The sequence below is a fragment of the Mustela erminea genome, chromosome 8 (genome assembly GCF_009829155.1).
Source record: "Mustela erminea isolate mMusErm1 chromosome 8, mMusErm1.Pri, whole genome shotgun sequence".
Lineage (NCBI taxonomy): Eukaryota > Metazoa > Chordata > Mammalia > Carnivora > Mustelidae > Mustela > Mustela erminea.
This window is the reverse complement of record NC_045621.1, coordinates 48,907,733-48,915,508: the sequence shown is the minus strand read 5'-3', so window position 1 is coordinate 48,915,508 and position 7,776 is coordinate 48,907,733. Positions and strand designations below refer to the sequence as shown.

At 40.3% G+C, this 7,776-nt stretch overlaps 1 pseudogene; it reads right to left on the bottom strand.

The window, feature by feature from the left end:
• Window positions 1-6,831: 6,831 nt before the first annotated feature.
• Window positions 6,832-7,215, bottom strand: LOC116597058 (annotated as a pseudogene).
• Between the last annotated feature and the right edge of the window lie 561 nt (window positions 7,216-7,776).

The following is a 7,776-nucleotide window of genomic DNA, read 5'->3' as shown; positions in this document are numbered from 1 at the left end:
TTAAATTGGGTACAATTATTTTAATAGTTGTTAAAATAAGTTGTCATAATAGACCTGACGAGGTGTTTTCTCTTCTTTAATTAGAAAATAAGTCCTGTAAAGCAATTTTTAGCCCTTATCATAATATGCTTCAGATCTTCAGATTATATTCAAAAACAAAACATCCTGGTTCTACCACTTACTAACTCTATAATCTAAAGTAAATTAATTAATTATGCTTCAGATTCCTAATCAGAAAAATGGGGTAATAATAGTATCTACCTTTTTGGATGTGTAAGGATTAATAAATTAATATGTGCAGAATGTATAATAATATGCCCAGTGCCTCGCATGCTATCAGTGCTCCAGAAGTTGTACATTATCACTACTATTACAAGACAGTAGTGTAATTTAAACTTTACTGTGAATCAAGCAAACACACAGCAACAATAGAGCCAATGAAATGACAAAGGGAAGCAGTGAAAACAATGCAAATGATGTCACACTCACTTGATAAGCTGACATCATAAGTGGCATAATGCCCGGGACTGTTTCTGGTGCTGTAAATTAGCAAAACTGAAGTTTCCCAAGAGGAGAATTTACTGCAGTATACATTATCTGTGCAGAGATGACTGGATTTGGCTCAGGAGGTGAAGGAAATCCAGATTGGTGCATGATAATAGGAAGGAATGCTGCAGAAGCCAAAGGAAGAGGTATATGAAATGCCTGATAAGTGTGAATTCTCATAACCTGAGTAGGCACATCTGGAATTTTGACCTTATTTATAGATCATTTCACTTGGTACTTCCACAATTGATTACAGGCTTTGATTATTCCTCTCTTTTATCATTTGTTACTTGGAATCATGGTCCTCCAAAACAATTATTAGCTCCCTTGGCAGTAGTTACTAAGAAAAACGCAGAGTTCTAAGAACTTTGAGAGCTTTGTTGCTTCACTGATGTTGAGGTGTCTACATCTGAATACCCTTTCTTTTCTGTTGTAAAGTCTCCACAAAACCCCAGGTGATTCTTCTCCTCTCAATAGCACAGTCATGACTTCCCCAATCCTTAAACCCTGATTTATTTTTAAAGTCTTAATTGTCAAGCTGACATAGCATCTACCCAGCATGAACATAGCTTTTCTGAGAGTCTCCTACATATTTTATCCATCAATTTATCATCTCTTTAATACTTAGGAAAGATAAACACCCAATTCTCCATGGTCGGGTACCCCTCCTTAACATTCATTATAGCAAACCACCCCAAGTCTTGCCAGAAGAGCTTAAATTGATTCCTGCATGTACGTCCCAGCTGGGGCTCCTTGGCTTCATGTCAGTCCCCAGGCCTACAGATGAACTGGATGTATTTTGAATGCAGCTGTAGACCTTTTTAAAGAGCATAAGCCAAAATGAGTTCATAATCCCTGGAATGCATGCTCTATGTAGGCTTTTCATTTTGGAGAAATCCCAGAGCTGACAATTTCAGATAGAGTTTCACTGGCCTTGACCCTGTTGCATCCACGAGGGATTTTTTTTGTTGTTGTTGTTTCTTTGTCCATCTGCTGGACTCTCTTTTGCCTTTGTGATGTTTTGATTATATTTCTGCCTATTACAGAAAAAGAAAGGTGCATATTCTAGGTGGGAAGTCTTTCCATTCAGAATAGGTACACCCCACATATACTAGTAGAAGTTTGTTAAATTAGAAGATGTGGTGTAAGATACATCTATTTGAACGCAGGCTATACTTAGGATGGAAGAGTAAGTTTGAGACACGGGATGGATGGCTGAATTTTAATGGAAGGGGTATGCAACATGAAACTATTAAAAAGTGATTTATTTTGTTTTGTTAGCTCACAGAATATTGGTGAATCTGCCCTTCTATTTGTTAGTACAACATTTATTGTGTTTAATAGATCAATAAAAGAAATCCTTTAATCTTACTAAAGATAAGGATCTGAAAACATACTTTCAAAATAGTGCAGAACTGGAAAATGGAATTGATTTATAATGAGGCAATAGTAGTCTATATGGACACATATCAATGATTCATAGAAGGTATTCTGTCTTACTTTGGCAGGTGCAAAAATTCTCTCTGTATGGAATTCTAAAATTACAGAATTAGTTAAAGGATTCATTTTACATAACCTGGATTGTAGCTACCAGTAGGCTGCAGTCTCCTCCTCTTTTTTTCCCTCCCCCAAAAATAACGAAAAGAATGAGGGAAATAAGACTCCTTTTAAAAGCTTAAAGTTTAAAATCAGTACCTTGTGGTTCTTTGGCTACATGAAGAAAGAGAGTAACCCTAGGGTGGAAAAACAGCTGGGACCTGAGTGGGGCAGAGTCTGAGTGCGTCAGAGGGGCCCGGCTTGCCATGGAACCACAGAAGGAGATTAGGGGCAGGTGTGAGCAGGGCCCATCCAACCTCATCAAAGGGCGAGGACTCTTCATTGGTGCACACAAGCATTGTTTTCCTTGACAGGTTTATCCAGTACTAGATGAACAGGCCTTAATCTTCCTATCCTGAGAGTCATTTCTTAACATACCTGTGTCCCTCGGTTCTCATTCCATAACTTCCCAGCAAATAACTTGGTATCCCCCAAAAGCCATATATATATATATATATATATTTTTTTTTTAATAGGGAATGAATATGCTGACTGTATGATTAGTCTCCTGGAGCGTTGTGTTTCTCACTATAAGTCAGTGACTTGATATTCTGCTTATATTCTGATTTTTTCATTGGAAAAAAGTATCAATTGCTATGTGCAGAGCTTGCTTACCAGGAAGAAGAGTGAAATTTGGTAAATGAACAATTCAGTCTACTTGAGAGTGGAATTTCTCACTATGAGTTAACAGATGGGCATCATGTTGTGTGTGCTCTGTTGTATGTGTGTGTGTGTATTTGGGGTTCTTTGTGCTTGATTGATCATGTGAGTCTGTTCCTATGAGATAGAGTTTCTCTTAGTGGGACTGGGACAGCAACCTCAGGTTTCTGAGCCCGTCTGTTGATTTCACCACAGTACATTTTCCATTTGAATTATCTATGTAGCCAGCCAAGGGCTTCGCCTTCACGCGGCTCCTTGCAGCAGGATATTTAGACTTCATCCTTGTGTTAAATTTATTAGGAACTCTCGGCCAGCAAAGTAATCCTTTGATCCCCAAGAGGTCACAGCTGACCTGGGGTGAGGATTGCTAAAGAAGTCTTTCTTTATTTGGCAGTCTGGTGTGATCACAGCATCAGAGAGAGCGCTAGTGGAGGATTCCCTTATTTGAGTAAAAGACTCACATAAACCACAGGAAAATTCTTATTCAAGGAGCAGGTGGCAGGTAACAGAATAAGAGTCCCTTGTAATTTTTTTCCAGGTCACATTTACCTTAAGATGAAAGGATTGTTTATTTGTTCTAACAGGGCAAGATTTACCCTGCGTACCCCATCCCCAACTCCCAACCCTAAAAAAAAAAAAAAAAAAAAGAAAGAAAAGAAGAAAGAGAGAAAGAAAAGAAAAAGAAAGGTGTTTCTTCGACAGTAGCTCCCGATGGGAAAGTTCCAAGTCACTTTGGGTGTTCCATAGTTCCCACAGATGAGTTTGGAGAGTAAGTGCTTGGTTCAGCTTTGTCATAATCTTGCTATATGATTCAAATGAAACTGGGCCTCAGTTTTTTCATTTTTGATGAGAGCTTTGGGATAGATAACAATGATCCTCAAGTTATTTTTAGCAACATAAGTTTTTTCTATAAAAAATCTTGCCCAGAATCCTAGTACTTAAAGCAGACAATGCTGACTTGTTCAGGTTTATAGTAGGGATAGAGGGCCTCTGAGCACTGTTGCCTCAGCCACTCCCTTGCTCATTTAACCTACATGACACTCCCTGAATCAGCTCCCTGTGGAAAATTTAGTCCAGTTTGAAAGTCACTATACTAGACGGTCTTTGGATGCCTTCCATATATAGTTCTAAAAATCTTACATTTTTGCTTCCTTTTAATTTTCTAGGTATCACATCAGTGTGTGTGTCTATTTATCTATCCATCCACCATCAGTCTGTCTGTCTGTATTTATCATGTATGTATGTGTATATATCTATGTCTGATTAAGAAAACAGCTCTGGAATTAGAATGCTTGGGTTTGTGTTCTCATTCTGCCACTTTACTGGCTGTGACCTAGATCAAGATGATTAACCTCTCTGTGCCTCAGGCCCAAACCATGGAAAGGTAAGGGGAATACTGTCTACTTCCAAATGTTGCTCTGGTTTTACATATGTGTATTGAGCACAACATAAGAACTCTACAAATACTAATCATAATTATTATAATGGGTAAACCTTTGAAATTTAAAATGAATTTTTAAAAACATATAGAGTGTAAGGCAACTAAGCCCTTCTCCCTCAAAACATGTCCTGAGTCCTAGACCATAGGAACTTGGGTAGAAGATAGCTGGTCTAAGGAGCACCGTTAAGAAGGCAGGAGATGGGTCTGGATCAGAGGTGCTGTTGAAGCAGAGGTTGGGCGCAAGCTCTTCTCTTAAAGTTGTGGACCATGGCAACAGAATGAGACCTTGCCTACAGTCAGAGTAATGCAGTCTCAATAACTTATACAGGGTTTTACCCTTGTGGGACATTGTAGATCTTCAAGCCCTTTGAAAACCCTGCCTAATATTTTCCCCAACTACTCAGGAATTTTGAGTCAAATGACCTCATGAATGAATGTCAGCGCTTATTTGATCCTCTATTTTCCTGGCCCAGATCACTTCCCTGTGCACTGTGGTGCCCTCTGCTGGAGACTGCTTTGGGTGTAATGTAGAGGCTGCCATTACTCTGTCCTTTGTTGGGTGTCATTCACCTTGAAGTGTTGGAGAATGCAAGGCAGGAATGTATAATGTTCTCGGTTGAAGAAGGGCTCAACATCTCTCTCTTCATCTCTCTTGGCCGCACTGTTATGGGGTCCTGCGGTCAGCAGAAGAACCTGAATGTGTAGATCTGAGCTCTCTTTCTGCCACTTCCACATCTTTTAGCCCCTCCATATAGCCAGATGCTCCCTTGGGGAGGAGCAGAGGAAGTAGAGGAATCCGAAAGATAGTATTTTCTTAAAAATGATTACTTAATGGAAAGAATCAGACCTGTCATAAATTGGTGAATTTCAGACACATGCTCCCTCCTTTCCTTTATATCATAATCCTCCTATTGGGTGTCTGAGTCTTTCCATTCTGTTCTAGAGTACAGACTTAAGAGTATTCAAGACTACTGAATAGTGGCTTGTTCACACAAGAAATTTCGGAAGGTGGTGTAGCTGGGAAGTGTTTTCAGGGCACCAAGTTTTTCTTTTTTATAAAAAAATTTTTTTAACCGAATGCATATTTTAAGAGAAGCTGACTGCAGCAGTAGGTGGTTCTCCCCAGACTGCTGCCAAAGGGACAGCTTGGCTCTGAGTCAGCTTCCCACATACAGATTGTAGTTTTAATTTTATAGGAAATATTTTCGAGATAATGAATTATGGATGCTATAAGAAATACTGGAGCCATGGCCATTCTTTTAAAGCTCACACAAATGGAATCCAGTAGATATTTCTCTGCAGTGCTAGTAAAGTCATGGTTCTCTGTCATACTATGGTATTTTTGCAGAGAACTGGAAGTAATATACAGAGCCTGTCCTCCTTGTCATTCTTTGATGGTGGCCAGGACATCCTTATTCCTAAAGTCCTCAGGGGCAGCCCTTGGGTGATCTTTAATTCCCCTCCCCCGCTTCACTTGCTGTGACTAGTCTGTTACTAAACTTCTCATTTATCACTCTGGAAGTCTTTCCTATTTCCATGTTACATTCTTCCTATTTTACACCTCAATCATGGCTTCTTCCTTTCTTATTTATTTATTTATTTATTTGACAGAGAGAGAGAGAGAGGGAGATCAGAAGGAGGCAGAGAGGCAGGTAGAGAAAGAGAGAGAGACAAGCAGACTCCCTGTTCGACAGGGAGCCCAATGCGCGGCTCGATCCCAGGACCCTGAGATCATGACCTGAGCCAAAGGCAGAAGCTTAACCCACTGAGCCACTCAGGTGCCCTGGCTTCTTCCTTTCTTCACTGACTCTTTGTGATCCTCTTCTGAACCATCTGACAAATTGTTGAGATTCTAATATTCCATCTCATTGTCCCACTCAAAGTTAAGGTGACTTGTGCACCCCATCCTTTCCTGCCCCCACATTCGGGATTGCACTTGACAACTAACCATGAACTGAACAAGTTTTAAATGCAGCAAATACCATGAAACCAATGCCTCTTTTTGAAAACTCGAGAGGCTGGCAATTTCCATAATAAGCCCACACAGTCCCTCTGTATCCTTTTTTCACTTTCTTCTATTATTTGTGCCATTAGAGTGGAGGCCAACTCCAAGTTCACATGTGGCCCCTGTGAATAGCTGCATCCCATAACCACTAGTTCACTGCCCCTGTCATGAGCAGACTGTCTTTTTGATCCTTTGCTTTACAAGACATCTCCATCCCTGTTTATATACAAAAACTCCTATTTCTCCTCATGCACGAAGCCTTCCTTATATGACTCCTGCAGGCTTCATTGAGCTCTCTCTTCCCTTTGAATTTTTACGAATACTAAGTTGAGTGGCACAGACCAATTACAGTGGGATTTCCATGCCTCATTCCATATTAAAGATTCTGACTTCCCCATTCCCTTTAGCCTGGAACAATGTCAGAGGATAATCACTGGATGTTGTTGTTGGTGTTGTTTTGTTTTTGTTTTGCTTGTGCTATGGGCAGATAGAACCATTCCTCCAGGTTCCGATGCTCACAGTTCTATGAGGGACTGGATTCTATTTTCTGCTTACTTTTTTTCCCCTTCAGTGTGTGTGGGTTTTATTGATGCTGGTGCTCAGGCCTTGCGTACTTCTGCGGTGAATATAGCTTGCTCCTCCACTGCTGCTTCTTGGTCTTCAGGTTCTCTGGCTTGTCAGCCAGCAGCACAGGGTACATGTCTTCTTGGGCTGTAGATCCCAGGACTTGTCCTTCTTACTCTTGTAGAGTATCCCGAGGTTCTTTTTCTGAGTCTGGCTGATGATGGTGAGAACGCAAGCTATGGGTTTGCAAACATCTGGGATCTTGGAGAATTTGGAAGCCGTGCCACCTGTCACTTTGGCGATTACGTAGCTGGGACAGCTCCACCTTCAGGTCTTCTAGCTGTTTAAGCATCTCCTCCTTTATGATTGAGGGTCTTGTCTTGAACCTTAAACTTGGCCGCATCTGCACTGTCTGCCACCCCCATGGAGGGATAGAGCTCTCATGCTTACTTTTGTATCCCTGCGGTTTTTAATGTCTTGCACTGCTTGAGGTAGATGCTGTACATGTACCTACTGATTGACTAGAGTGTTAATTCTAGGACATATGCATGTTTAACAGGAAGCTATGATGTGGAATACACAATCAATTTCAGAATTATAAGGTAAAGTGAAGTACTGTTATTCTGGAGTTCACAGCACATGTTTCACGACAGAGTGAAGCATACCTTCAAATAATAAAATTATGGTTAGTATTTATGGAGTGCTAAGTAAGCACATACTGCCCAACGGTATTCTAGATGTCTTTACCTGCAAGGTAGATACTGTTATTATCCCATTTTTATAGGCAAGGAAACCAAAGCACAGCTATTAATTGAAGGATCAGAATTTGAACCAATGAAATTTCGCTCTGTTCTCAACCACAGCATTAATGCCTTCAGATCATTAGAACATCTTAGCTCATAGCAATCAGAAAGAGTGGTAAGAGAAGTTTCCAAGAATTTTGCAGAAGAGTTTGCTGGTAGGT